This window comes from Bemisia tabaci, chromosome 2 (genome assembly GCF_918797505.1).
Source record: "Bemisia tabaci chromosome 2, PGI_BMITA_v3".
In the NCBI taxonomy this organism is placed as follows: Eukaryota; Metazoa; Arthropoda; class Insecta; order Hemiptera; family Aleyrodidae; genus Bemisia; species Bemisia tabaci.
The window spans coordinates 33,447,125-33,462,817 of record NC_092794.1 but is presented as its reverse complement, the minus strand read 5'-3'; the positions used below and the strand labels follow the sequence as shown (position 1 = coordinate 33,462,817).

The window sequence follows — 15,693 nt, the reverse complement described above, 5'->3', positions numbered from 1 at the left end:
TTTCATGGTTTCAAAATTTATTTCCACAATTGACCCTTTTCCACCATCCCCTAGCTGCGAACCCCTAAATTTTCTATAGCCGGCGATTAAGAATTCCTACAGCCAGCCATAGGAATTCTCAATCGCCGGCTATAGAAAATTCCTATCGCCAAAAGGCCATGTTTCAATTTACCATAGGATTTTTCCTATGGCCGGGCTATAGGTAATTTGTATGGCTTATTTTTACCAGGGATTGGCTCTCAGAAAATCACCCCATGGCTAAATTTGGTGGTATAAATGTTTAAGTGCTTAAAATAATCGTATTCAAGAGAATAAAGCATTAAACTATGGACTCAATTTCTTTTTAGTAATATAACGGGATTTACTACCAGTGATTTAGCTATTATAGCCCCAGAATACTTTTAAAGCGCCTTCATTTTCCAGAATCTCGACGGATTTTTTTTTCTTCTTCTTCTTCTTGGCTTAAACGACTAAAGAGACAGTGTAGTTAAAAAACATAACGAATTTTCGATTTGGACGGGTAAAAAATGTTTAACTCGTTCAGGCACACCGTGTATTGTATGGAGTACTGCTGCTATTTGATCCTTGTCTTCAGGTCAAAATTGTTACAAGGAAGCCCCCTTGCAAGAGACGAATTTTTGTAAGTTCCCCCAATGCCTTCTCCGTTAAAATAATTTACCTATAATTGAATTGCTTGTCAAATTCTGAGGTAAATTATATTTAATTGTAATGTATACATTTTTTTCTTCTCTTCATTTTATTTTTTGTATGGAAAAGTCCAGGTTTTGTTCATTTCTTCGGATTTCGAATGCGGTAACTTCTGTTCTATTCGACCGATTTTTATGAATGAGACCTCTTTCAATTCGTGTTTCAACGGAGAGTAAGGAAAAAATTACTAAATACACGCGAAACAATTTTTTTTGAAAATTGGATGAATCCTAGCGTGACGGTGAAATTGTTAATCAGCCGTAAGTAATAGGGTCCGGGCACCCGGGCTATTGTTCTCTCGAGAGACTGAAGCTCTGAAATGTTTAATCAAGCGTAAGTAATGGGATGAGAGACTGAGGGTCCCGTCCGCACCGGGCGACCGTCAGCTATTGTTCAACTGGAGACGCCGACGCAGTGATCAGGAGCGTGGGGAATAGAGGGGTAAGTGGATTCCTGAATGAGCCACGTTTAGCAAATGGTCTATTGAGTCTCGAGGCTCATCAAAGATTGCACTCACGGCTGCCCTGGCTGGCCCGGGCTATCAGAGCAGTGGCACCAAATTTTGAAAAGCATAACAGGGGTGTAGAGATCTGTGTATGCAACGTTTGAAACAAAACGGAGGAGTGAAATTCTCATTCGAAGAGTGCTGAACTGCTCAGCCATCCTCAAATCAGTTCGTTTGCTTCTGCTTATATATGCATATTTTAAATTCGCGCGGAGCATTCTTAGGTTTTTTTTAAAAAAAAAAACCAAGTAACGTAATTCAAGAAAGAATCATAATTATTGACGGATTAGTAAACTTTTTACACGCTTTGGAAAATCTCAGAAATTCGCGGCAGTCACTTTTCGGTAAGGAACTAAGGGACTCGGTTATTGTAGGTATCGAGTGGGGGGGGGGGGGGGGGGTCAAAACGATCGCAAAGGCGGTATACTACGTATACGCGCCAAAAAGAAAGAAAGTAGAAAATAAATGAAAACAAAGCGGAGGAGGAAAAATTAAATTACAATCAAGAAAAATTACGAAAAGAAAACGGGGAGAAAAGAAAACAACAAATCTGAAACACTAATCGACTAGCTAAAAAAAAAAAAATTACTCGAAAATTTCAATCACGTAAAAATTCAACAAACAGAGAAAGGCTTACTAGGATCGTTGCACTGAAACTCACAGTTCAGTCGAGGCGCCTATCCATCATGTAATGGACCCGGGGTGAGTTGGGTGTTGGGTCCCGGAGCCCTGAGCCTATCTGTTTTGGGGGCGCAGCGTAGCTCAATACAGGGGACATAACCTCTAACACGGCTTTGATGGGGATCACACTTTATTCCCTTAAACACTTATGAACTAACAGAAACACGGCAAACAAACGAACTTCGTGACCACAAAAATGCACTCAACACAACTAAGCAGGCCAATCTCCGAGTGCTTATGACATCAGACCTCGGCGAATGTACACTCACCCAAAACGCGTAGCCAACTGCCCGGAGTCAAAGCTGAAGCCGGCCGAACATAGCTCTGGCCCCGAAAAGCCGGCCATGAGACATCACTCGTAGCAATCCAAAACCCAAAACTCTCGGTACATAGGACACACACAGTTTCCCCGGAAATTGCGTGTGATCCATTGCAAAAAAATATGGTTTTTTTGGAAAGTTATTGTTACCGTTAAAAAACGTAAAGTTTTCGAATGGTAGTTTTCGTCGGGCCAGACGTCTCTTTTTGGTTTTAATCAGCGGCGGTCCAAAGAGTTTTTGCAGGATAAGCGCTACATCCTTCTCGGTAACATCGATTGGTTTCATTCCAATGTTGCGATGGACAACTCCGCTGTATTTACGAATGCGCATTGGCAACAAATCTACACACCTGTACAATCCCTGCGCGCTGAACTCTTTCCACATCTTCGTTTTGAGCGTTCGGTTGAATCGCCCGACGACGGAGGCTTCGGTGGTCGAATACGAGCGGTACATGTTGATCTTGTGCCGCTTCCTCAACGTTTGACATTTGGAATTGTAGAATTCCGATCCCACGTCAACTTGTACTTGTTTTGGTGAAGTTATTCTGGCGGCTTTGAGCACGCGTTGCACAACAGCAGTGACATCCGTGGCCGATTGCAAATCGAGTGGTTCGGCCTCCGCTTATTTCGAGAACGCGTCGATGACTGTGAGGGGATAATTGTGTCCCTTGTTAACCGAGGTACCTATACGGTTTGAATCTGGAGGAGATCGGCTTCACTCAAAAAAAAGGAAATGTCGAAGTAGCATTAACCGCCATGTTGAAATGACATCACAGAAATTATGTTGATATAGGCTGCACTCCCCGTAACCCAACATGGTTTGACTTAATTCTACATTTGCCGTCATGTTGAATCAACATGACCGAGAATGCTTCTACCTGTCATGTTGAATCAACATGACGGTAATATTTGAGTAACATTACGCATGTTAATTCAACCAAATTCATGTAAATTTAGCATTACGTCAGACTGAAACTGCATTACACATGTTGTTTTACCATTCCTTTGGTTGAAAGAACATTAACATTTTGTTGAATTAGCATATGCAGTGTTATGTTACCATTTGCTTTCATATTGTTTCAGGAGCACCGTGGTGCTCTTGAAACATCATCTATACGTACTGAAAAGGGGGATGGCGTGTTCTCCTCATCTCCCTCCTCCTCCTCATCCCCCTCCTCCTCCTCATCTCCCTCCCCCTCCCTCCCCCTCCCTCATCTCCCTCCCCCTCCCTCCATTCATGATTTCGTTTCATAAGCCAGACATCTAAGCCACCTGACTCGATAGTCTTGACACTTAGACAAGATTGTCTACTCACTGCGAGTAACGTTCAACCTATTTTTTATTCAGAGAACTGGTACTATTACTCTTTTCAAACCATTCGTTGGTACATTCTGAAAAAGTCTCTTAAGAAATACGTCCCAAAGTATTTACTTAAAAAAATTTCTGGATACCCAATTGATAAGGTAAAAACACAATTGAGACACTTTCGGAAACAAAATAAATCGACTCGAATAACGCTATTAACGCTCACCATGACAAATAAATGGTAATACGGTAATAATACTTACACATGAAACAAAAAGAATTACTTTTAAGTTGATGATAGTTTATTATTCTTCGTTCAAAAACATTTTCGCTCGTGTGGTTAAAGCTCTTAGAATCATACGTTTCTAATTATTTTTTATTTTCAATGTTTGATTTATTTATATTATTAATTATTAATTATTATCATGATATAAAATAAGAATAAAAATGACGATCGTAAACACTGAAAAAAATAAACATCGTTGTTGGAGGAGAAAAAATAGTTCGTGATAAATTGTTAATTTTTATATGGTGCATAATGTAAATTCCTTTTCGTAAATAGTGAATGGAAAAAAAGAAAAACCTAACAATCTGATGCGGTATGCATTTCACACAACTTAGACGGGGAAAAAATGAAAAAGTAATTCAGTGGGATATGGAAACACTTAAAATTCGTCTTTTGGAACCACAAGCCCGGATGGCTCGGTTGGTAGAACACTCCGCTTGTAATAGGTGGGTCCCGCGTTCAAATCCCGAAAAAGTCGGAAAAATTTGATAGGTCGGATGGGATGATTCTGGGTTGAGAGTAGTATTGGAAGTATAACTACATTAAAATACGATTCAATTTTCATAAAAATAACGTAATTTATTTTAATTTGTAGCATTTGACGTACTCGTATATCAACATGATTGTCATGTTAAATCAACATGATTGTCATGTTAAATCAACACGACAGCATATTAAGTCAACGTGACGACAGTCATGTTGATTTAACATGACGGCTATCATGTTTCTTCAACATTTTTGATTATGTTCCCGTAACATGCTGTAAGCTTGTACCCGTTTTTAAGACGCCCGTCATGCTGAATCAAGCTTGCTCAAGCTTAAAGTAACATTTTTTTTTTTTTGAGTGTTGCCACAAATCGAGCCATCCGAGAACTCGTACGTTACGAAGCGGATAGATCCGTCGTGCAGGTTCATGCAACTCCTCGACGATCCCACGTTTCTCTGCCGACATGATAATTACCGTCGACGTCGTCGTCGTCCACTCTCTCGATTCAAATGCTGTTTCGATGCTACTATTTTAGTCAGACGATTTTAAGATTGCTGAAGAAGGTGGATGCGCTCCAGGCAATTACATAACTTCCCGCTACCAAATTGTTCACCGCATCTTCATCCCTGAAAAAAATAAGCCATACAAATTACCTATAGCCCGGCCATAGGAAAAATCCTATGAAAAATTGAAACATGGCCTTTTGGTGATAGGAATTTTCTATAGCCGGCGATTGAGAATTCCTATATGGCTGGCTGTAGGAATGCTCAATCGTTGGCTTTAGAAAATTCCTATTGCCAAAAGGCCATGTTCAATTTACTGTAGGATTTTTCTTATGGCCAGGCCACAGTTTCCTATGGCCGATTTTCTACCAGGTTTGTAATCACAACTCGGTGTAGGAAGATGTGACACAAAAACAAGTGCATCATGGGTATACTTTAACTTCCCAGATAACAATTTTAACGTTGACAACAACGTAGAATTCCACGTTTCTCATGAAACCTCCCACGTGGAAAGCAACGTGTACCGGAACGTGTAATTCTACGTGGATGTCCATGTATTAAGTACCGTTTCCGGAACGTTTCAGTGTCCACGTCGCAGGAACGTTGCAATGTCTACATTGCGGGGACGTGGCAGTGACTACATTGCACGAACGTGCAATAACATTAGAATCGATTTTATTTGCAAAACATAGTGTGGCATTCATTTTTGGGCTTTTCACAGTTTGTGCGTCTCTTTCCCTCCTAACGTGTTTACGATTAGAAAATTTCGTTAAAATGGGCCTGTTGAAAACTTTTGCCAGAGCAAGACTAAGAGTTGTTTCTTATAGATAATGCCTCAAAAACCACGATGAGCGCATCGGCAAAGTCTGAAATGCACTCATAACTTCACAATCTGCGTAAGAAATTTGTGTTTTTTTTTGTTTTTTTTTTTTTTAGCTTCCCGCTTCAAAAACGATACGACGGCACAGGTGAACATTTTGTCAGAGGAGTCGTTCCATTGTCGGCAATATTCATCATGACTGATGCCAATCCGCCAAAACACGTGTGATGGGACGAGATAACACCTGCCCAGTATAAGAACAGATAACAATCGGCGTGTATACGTTCATATTTTCCTCGCCTACCTTGATTGACCTTAAACTCTCCTCGAATTACGCGCGAAACTGCAGGAGCGTCGGCCATGATGAATATTGCCGACGATGGAGTGACGCCTCTAGCAAAATGTTCACCTGTGCGGTAGTATCGTTTTTGAAGCGGGAATTTCAAAAACACGCAAATTTCTTACGCAGATTGTGAAGATATGAGTGTATTTCAGACTTTGCCGATGCGCTCATTGTGATTATTCAGGCATCATCTATGGGAAACAACTCTTTTTTTTTGCTCTAGCAAAAGTTTGCAACAGGCCCATTCTACTTATTTGCGATAAATGTCGATTAATTAAAATACAATCATTCACTTCATAGGCACGACTTTCATTTACTTAAGTAGGTGTACGTACTAGAGGAGGAATAAGCACTTTCAGTTTTAGAGTAGAACATGAGGTCTACGGGTTAAAATTGTGGACATTGACTTGAGAATACAGAATTAGAAATAGACAAGTATGTACAAACCAGATGATTAACGAACTTTTATGTATGTAAAACACGGAGGTATAAGCATCACTTCAAGCACAACATTAAACTGCGAAAATCACTTGGTACGCCAATATCAAGATAAAAATGGTGGACACTCTCGAACAGTTGCAACCCGGGAACTTGGTTGGTGCCGACATGGGCTGCGCATGCGCTGTAGACTTTTTGAGTAATCTGCACCGCGAAATGCAGCGCCACCTAGTGGGCGCTCCTGGCCTATGTCCTGCATGTGCCGCCTTTTCTAGTACAACGTGTTTTCGACTACGTTAAATTCTACGTTCCGGAAAGGTAGACAGCGAAACGGCTAAAGTGCGATTTTAACTTTTTAGGTTAGGTTTACAGAGCAACGTTCCTTTCCACGTTCCTGTTACATCGCCAATGAGACGTCTTCGGAGCACCCCTGTTCTTCCATGTTGATTACAACGTGGAAATTGTATACGTTCCCGAACTGTTTCAAGGTCTACGTTGATTTCCACGTTGCTGAAACGTTCGATGTTATATGGGTTATCTGTAACAGGTGAAGATAGAAAAATGAGCGTTTTCGTGACAATTAGTGATTGTTATCCCTGCTGAAAATGTTCCACGTGGATGATTTCCATGAAGTTGGTTTCCATGAAAAAGTGACACGGAAAAATAGAACGGGAAATATTTCCATTTGGCTGATTTCCATGAAAATTTTTCATGGAAGTGAAACCATATCCATGAAAATTGTCAATGGAAACGTAACCATTTCCATGAAAATTTATCATGGAAACGAAGAGATTTTTTTAAAAAATTTTCATGGAAACGAAATCATTTCCATAAAAAATGATCACGAGATGGTTTCAGTGCCATCCAAATTGCTCATGGAAATTAAATAATTTTTAGAATCAAGACAAAGGAGTCAAGCGTCCCCATGGGGGCACGTGATATTTTGACCATGCAAACATTCTCAATAAAATGGAAAATGAACAAACAACACTCACCAACTTGCTCGAATCTGTAATCCACTGGGTCAGGAAAGTCCACTTGAAGCCAACAAATCCAAATTTCCAATTAGAACTGGTATAGGTACGGAGGAACACTTGAAAACACTATGTAAAAATATCTAAACCATTCTTTAACGTGAGAGAAAAATTAGCACCATGATTTAATAGCTGATCAATACAGAACACCACTCTCAGAAAAGCACTTACACAGCACCATTTTTCAATTTATTTTTAGAGGAGAAAGCATTTTTCAAAAGATGCGACATCATCGCTCCACACCTTAAATAGTTTCACGATTTACTCCGATCATTGATGATATTGAGGTAGCCATCGATTCTCCACCCAACGTTCCTTCCACACATGACAGAGAACGTCAAAAGGCACAGAGCAAATGGCAGTAGGCAGCAATGTACATCTAATAAGGCAAGCTCCTGGAAGTGCCGATCTGCAAAAATTCAAAGCGAGAGACCGATCATCAAATTGATCTACCTATGGTTAATGGCCGTCCTCCGAGACAGACATTAAAATACATTACAATTTATCAACCACCATTTGATAACAGAACGAATTCAAAGTGAGAGTATAAGACCCTTCCTCCTAGAGGGAGGGCCAAGAAACACTTAAAAACAGACCACTTTACTACTTACAGGTCTGGGCCGCTGAATGAAATACATTCCACCAGTCAATAACATTTTAAATTTTGAATATTGATGGATAACCTGATTTATCACTGATTGCCAGGATACATTGATTTGGAACATCTGATATGTAGAGCGGTTCATTTTGGTTAGCTGTAGTATAATTTTAAAAGTATACGACTTTTAGGTACAAAAACTGATTTGACTTTAGGTACGTTAAAAGTGATGAAATTAGTGCAAGACCCGCAGCACTGGAGATGTGGGATTTGTAAAATTTCTGAGGATTAGGTGTTTTAAGTTCTCGCTAATACATTGGCCCACCAATTCATGAGTGAGGCAGAGAATAAGCAGTGTGGATGCCTTTCTTTAAGTCAGTATTAAATTGACGGGTGAATGAGCTGTCGTCCCTCTGTAGGTAACAGTGGGCGAACTTTTTGCGCGAGAAGAGTGTTCTCAATTTATAAGTTGAATATTTGGAATCGATAGATGCCATCAGGCTGAATTGAGGTATGCAAAAGGGTGTGCAATTTTAAACTCGTGCACTCAACGTCTAATGTTGACGGATAACCTGAAAGAACACCTGATATGTAGAGCGGTTCATTCTTGTAGAAGCTTTAGTGGTTCTAGATAGGTACTTTAAAATTAGACAACTGTCAAATGTCCTACAGGAGAGGAAATGAGTGAAACAAAACTTTAATTGTACTTGATTCTTTTCAAGGGTCATTCCACGCCTAGGTAGTCCGGGGGGTATTTCCCCCCCCCCCCCCCTCGAAATGACCCAACGATATTTATTTTTGGACTCCTTAATACTCCTAGTTTTTGGAAATATATGGGGTTTACCTCCGTTTTGTTTTTTTTCTCGCAATTTTTACGTGTTTTGTAACCCCGTTGCTTAGCTTCATCCTACTGTAAAAAGAGTGACAGTTTGGTAGCAATGTTTTCTGGTGTTCCCGCCAAAACCAAGTTTCAGGTTATGTTTGCAGTTGTCAAGAAACTGATTCAATGTGCTCCTGCAAAGTTTCAATTTTTAAAAGTAATCTCTGTATATTATATATAACTTTTAAAACTTAGTGTACTGACTGTCACACCCGTTACGCAAAACATGGGTTTTTTAATGTAACTATTTTAATTCTTGTCATTTTGAGATGCCAATTTTTTCTGTACGTCTTCAAGTCAAGTACAGCTTTGGAGTATTTTTTCCAAATTTTTATTTCAAAAATTGATAGGCAAAAATGCGTAACGGGTGTGACACGTTACGAGTGTGACCAATGAGAAGAGGCTTCAATTATGCAGATGTTGCCTCACTTCTCACCATTTTTTCTATGGTTATCACAAGAAATACACTCATATGCATGTTTGCAGTTGTCAAGAAACTGATTCAATGTGCTCCTGCAAAGTTAGAGGTTATGTATACATCTAATAAGAGAGAGATAGCTAACATTTTTGCCATATTTCAGTATTTAAAGTGAATTCACCTTATCTCAAAAGGACTTCAAATAGAACTCGTTGAACTCTCTCCTATTTGATTGACATATTTTCACTTTACTGTAGGCCCAGACCTACCGTACCAGGGTTTTTTCGTGGTTAATTTGGGTCATGCGAGATCCAAGACCGCGGGGACGAAAGGGGAATCCTGGGTTACCCGAAGAAAAGCCCTGGGACGGTAGGTCTGGGCCACCCTGTAGACAAATGTAGTTATGGCATGTTCTTCATTAAAATGCGTCAAATTGCTGCTTGATTTACTGCTTAGGATTGCCTAAAATAAGAGTATGGGAAGAAAAGTAAGTTTTTTAACTTTAAAACTCTCTCAGAAATGATGGACCTCAGAGAGACAGTCTGTCACACCTGTTAGGTCACACCCGTAACGCAAACGGTAGGTCCGGGCCACCTTGTAGAAAAATGTTGTTTTGGCGTGTTCTACATAAAAATGCGTCAAATTGTTGATTGATTTACTGCTTAAGATTGCCTACAATAAGAGTATGAGAAGAAAAGTAAGTTTTTTAACTTTTAAACTCTCTCAGAAATGATGGACCTCAGAGAGAAAATCTGTCACACCCGTTACGCAAACTTTCCCATTTTTTAAGGAAAGGAAAAAAGAAAATTGAAAACGGATCATCGGAAGTTGAAGCAAAAACCCTTGGCTTCACCATATAATTTAATCAGATTTTTACATTCATAAAATTCGCTGAGTTTCCACTTTACACTCACGGAGGAAAAACTCACTTCCAAAATCGGTCACACCCGTTACGCAGCCTTTTAATTTTTTTCTGAGGAATGGAACAAATAAAAAACAATTTCTGATAAACTAAAATGATATATAAAAAAAGTTCTTTCTGCTACTGCAGATAATTTTTTAATTAAACCCCAAAGAGTTGAAATTCTTGTTCAAAGTTAAATTGTTGTCACACCCGTTACAATGGAATGACCCTGATTCCTTCTTTCGATGCACCGTGTTTTATTCGATCAAGCAATTGCTAATGACTTGGAAAGAGGCATCGGACGATCTCAGAAGGCGTTCGCGAACGCCTTCGCCCCGTTTACTACTTTTAAGAAAACGATTTATTCTTTCGACGCAACAAGTTTTCCTCTTTCAAGCAAGCTGGGTAGTTGAAAAACGAAACGAAGGTGCTCCGAGGGTGTTTTCCCCGTTTACTAATTTCAAGAAATACTTAGGTTTCTCCATTCAAGTAGGTACACGATCGCTCATTTTAAAACACCGTTGATTTAATTCAACAAAATAGGACTTTCTTGTTCCAAGGCAATTCTGAGTGCCTACATTGAGAAACCCGGTGTTTTCTTCCAAGGCGGACCCGCCTGATCGTGTGATCATATAGGGAAAAGGGAAAGGAAAACGGGGAAATAAGGGAGCGAATTACATATATGTATACGTAGGAGCGACTGTGACAGGACAAGCAGATTCAATACAATGGAGAGACGTCACTACGGAAACGCATACATATTCCCGCCCCCGCAAATAGGGAGCAAGTAAAAGAAGAAACCATTGAATAATTATACATATTGTTACAACAGATTTGACAAAAAATATTATGAATGCATAAATACAGTCAGAATGAGTACAGTAATAATTAACTGAAGGTGGGCTTAGGTAGTTGTTGGATAGATCAGAGAATAATAATGACAGTGGTTGGACTCACAAGTCGGAAAAAAAATATGGTAGTGGTTGGATCCACAAACCAAAAACAAAACGGTAGTGGTTGGATCCACAAACCAAGAAAAAGAAGGACTGCGGTTGGACCCACAAGTCGAGAAAGGAATAAGAGACTGCGGTTGGATCTACAAGTCGAGAAAGGAATAAGAGACTGCGGAGCTTGTTCCGCAAGTGACTGTGTCTAGTTCAAAAACCTGGATAGGATTCGAGCTATTGAATGTGTATAAAATTCTTTGAAATCATGTGTGCGTTTCCTCAATCCTCACCTGCCTGTACATTTTGGCAATATCGGCTGATACAGCAAATGGATATTGCCGGAAACGCAACAGAATATCAAAAATGTCATTTTGTATTTTTGAACCACTGTGCAAGATGTCATTTAATGATACACCGGTGGAAGATGGAGCCGAAGAAATGAAGACTACTCGAACTTTCGTTGTTAGCCGGTCCATTTTTACTACCGGGTGATGAGGGATGGAATAACAAGGCGAAGAATAATCATATTCTTCAAGAACCTGATGCACATGTCCAAACTCGAGATATTCATTCATAAAATTGCCGTATTCTTTCTTTAAAGTATTATTTTTACTTAGTCTACATACTATCTATAGAAATTGTTTTAATGCTGAACTAAACGACTCGCCCAAAGTCGAGAGGCAGCTTTTGAACGGTAACAAAACTGTAAAATAACCTTCTGAATCAATTTTAATTGAATTTCTATACATTATTTCTGCTTCGTGCAAGTTTTGGGATTATTTAAAGAATGTACTGAAAGAAAACGTGTCTAACATCCTAAAACTTTTTGTTTGCATCGATGTTTTACAGTTCTTATCCTTAATTAATTGAATGATTCTGTGGTAACTGCATACCTGCTTATATCCACACGAATCTAGACTCTCGTAAAAATGGTTTACCAATCCCAAGAATTAACTATTCGGATCCTATAGTATTCCAAAAAATGTCCGTACCCAAAATCATGTGAACTTCACTTACTACAAGGTAAGAAGGATCAGCTAGACTTTTTTCAATGTTAGACGATATTTCTTGAATTTTTGGAGGAGGGGAATTTGGTATCAAAACAGGTAAGGGCGTAACTAATAGACAAGGAATTATAGTATTATACTGAGAATGAAATGATGAATATGTAATTTTACTCTGTGATTTGAGTACGCTGACCCGATTCCGGAAACAACCACATGTACATTTTCTAATGACAATCCTAATTCTTGCGCAAAGGAGGGGTTGCGATTTGGGCCGAAATCGGCCCCTCCGCGGGATTGAATAATTTTTGGATATTTGGCAGTTGACAGTGCATATATGATGGAAATAATCGAGTTTTGCCGATACTCACGTTTTTTGGCTGCGAAACAGGGGCTTAAACATGGCTCCGTGGCCGAAAATAGCTGAAATTTCGCGTTTTTCGCGGTTCTACCTCAGATTTCGACCTGGGCCCAAAGGCGACGGGTGATGAGCTTCGAATATGGTGTCTGGGACACCTAGACTCGTAACATACTTGAATATGATTAACCGTCGCCTTTAGGCCCGACCTCAAAATCGAATTTTTCCAACTTTTTAGCCCGAAATAGCTGAAAATCCATGTTTTCCGCGGTTCTACCTCAGATTTCGACCTGGGCCCAAAGGCGACGGTTGATGAGCTTCGAATATGGTGTCTGGGACACCTAGACACGTAACATACTTGAATATGATCAAGCGTCGCCTTTGGGCCCAGCCTCAAAATCGATTTTTTCCAACGTTTTAGTCTGAAATAGTTGAAAAGTACTGTTTGTGCAACGTTCTATTCAGATTCTGGATTGAACCCAGAACTTGCCTTCGAATGCAGAGAATGGATTCATATCTTCTTGCTATATTGTCTGTCACAAGTCACTTGAATGACTGCGAAAACTGAGTTTCGTACTATTTCACGTACAGGTTAACTTGTCAGGTCCAGATTCCTTGATCGCTTGCTTGAGCTCTCCAGTGCTTCGTAATGTTAACTTTATGAAAAGCTCACTGTAATTAAACAGCATACAGGTTTGTATTTGATGACTATCTCAGGTGAGAGATAAATGATGATAGGAACTTCACGATAGGTTCTTTTTGACTGATTGCAGTTTTCACCAAATGTAACTCTACAGTGCTTATCATGGCCTCAGGAAGTCAGAGAAGTTTGCTTTGTTGGAAAGTTGGAGAAGTTCGATTTTGAAGTTGGGCCAAAAGGCGACGGTTAATCATATTCAAGTATATTACGTGTCTAGGTGTCCCAGACACCATATTCGAAGCTCATCACCCGTCGCCTTTGGGCCCAGGTTGAAATCTGAGGTAGAACCGCGGAAAACATGGATTTTCAGCTATTTCGGGCTAAAAAGTTGGAAAAGTTCGATTTTGAGGTTGGGCCCAAAGGCGACGGTTGATCATATTCAAGTATGTTATGTGTCTAGGTGTCCCAGACACCATATTCGAAGCTCATCACCCGTCGCCTTTGGGCCCAGGTCAAAATCTGAGGTAGAACCGCGAAAAACGCGAAATTTCAGCTATTTTCGGCCACGGAGCTGTGTTTAAGCCCCTGTTTCGCAGCCAAAAAAACGTGAGTATCGGCAAGACTCGATTATTCCCATCATAAATGCACTGCCAACTGCCAAATATCCAAAAATTATCCAATTCCGCGGAGGGGCCGATTTCGGCCCAAATCGCAACCCCTCCTTTGTGTGCTACTAAGTTAGATTGTGAGGCGCAATCTAACAGAATTTTGCACTTTCTAATGATACCCCTGCCATCAGCTACTCCAACAAGAGCAGTCGATAGTCATGCTCTGTCCTGCTGTTTCGATGTTGAACAGCTCTTTGAAGCACCAAGCCAAGTTAATGCTTTCTGCTTGCTAGATTGAGTGCCTTTACTATCAGGGATGTGTAAGAGAGTGTGATGTAATTCTGGATTTGTGTGTCTAATTTTAGGATTAATAGGTACAATGGGGATATTTCCTTTCCATTTTTGATTGATTTTAATTTGTGAAAAACTTGAGTGAATTAGATTTTTTATTTTATCTACTATAATAAAATTAATTCCTTTAATCTTATCATATTACTTATTTTCTATATCAAGATGTTTCTTTGTTATAGTTAGTCCATCTATCTTTGGTACTTTAATAGGACTAAATAATAGGACTATTCAAAAAATAATGGGTTATAGTTCTATGGTTACTATCTGTTGGTTTATTTATAGTATAAGAATTAGGTTAAATTTGTTTCTTCTCTAATTTATAGGATATACGATTATACTTTGCTGACTGATTAATGCTTTGGTTGAGTACAACATCCACCACATTTTAGGCAGCGTTTTGCAGACTCACAAGCGCATGGTTTTGTGATCCAAAAAACAGCTTTTACATTTAGATAGCGAGCTTATTTCGTTTATTCTCTCGTACACCGAGAGAGCTTAAAGTGGGGCATTGATACGTGAAGTGAGGTTGAGAACACGTGAGGCAATGGGCCTGTTGCAAACTTTTGCTAGAGCAAAAAATAGAGTTGCCTTCTATAGATAATGCCACAAAAAGCACGATGAGCGCATCGGCAAAGTCTGAAATGCACTCATAACTTCACAATCTGCGAAAGAAATTTGCGTTTTTTGAGCTTCCCGCTTCAAAAACGATACTACGGCACAGGTGAACATTTTGTTAGAGGAGTCGATCCATCGTCGGCAATATTCATCATGGCCGACGCTTGCGCAGTTCCGCGCGTAATTCGAGGAGAGTTCAAGGTCAATCAAGGCGGGCGAGGAAAATATGAACGTAAACACGCTGATTGTCATCTGATCTAGTCCTGCTCATGTGTTATCTCGTCCCATCACACGTGTGTTGGCGGATTGGCGTCGGTTATGATGAGTATTGCCGACGGATGGAACGACTCCTCTAACAAAATGTTCACCTGTGTCGTAGTATCGTTTTTGAAGCGGGAAGCTCAAAAAACCGCAAATATCTTACGCAGATTGTGAAGTTATGAGTGCATTTTAGACTTTGCCAATGCGCTCATCGTGATTTTTTAAGCATTATCTATAGAAAACAGCTCTTAGTTTTGCACTAGAAAAAGTTTGCAACAAGCCCATTGGAAATTTTTTCTTTTGCAAAGGATCGCGTTGCAATGGACGATGGATTGTTCAGAAAAGAACCACCAGAATAATTAAGAGCTTCCAATACATGGCTTTGCCTCTCTAAAAAGTCAAATAACTGTTGCCTACTTGGAGGCTCCTTACTAGGGGCTACCCTTTCCCACTCGGGTAACGTGAAGGAATGAAATTTTGATATAACCAATGTGGTTATGAGTGGACCCCAGGATGGTGTGTCAATATTTAAAGCTGGGAGTCCATGCAAAGTTTGTTGCACATGCAGTAGCATGTTCTGAGCTGATTCCTTAGTGGAAGTAACGCAAGGCAGGTTCAGCAAAATGCTGGTTTGTTTATGTATTATAGAACGTTTGTTCTCAAACTTATCATTAAGAAGC

At 39.8% G+C, this 15,693-nt stretch overlaps 2 protein-coding genes across 9 annotated transcripts in view; one reads left to right on the top strand and one right to left on the bottom strand.

Moving 5' to 3' along the window:
• The window catches only part of LOC109035656 (uncharacterized), a 29,594-nt gene extending 20,821 nt beyond the window's left edge, over window positions 1-8,773 (bottom strand). Inside the window, exon 1 of the mRNA XM_072297191.1 lies at window positions 7,673-8,773. The gene's annotated coding sequence lies outside the window, so the exon portion shown is untranslated. The remainder of the gene's footprint in view (window positions 1-7,672) is intronic.
• LOC140224062 (uncharacterized) overlaps window positions 1-15,693 on the top strand; it is a 526,468-nt gene that overhangs the window by 480,070 nt on the left and 30,705 nt on the right. The window lies entirely within an intron of this gene.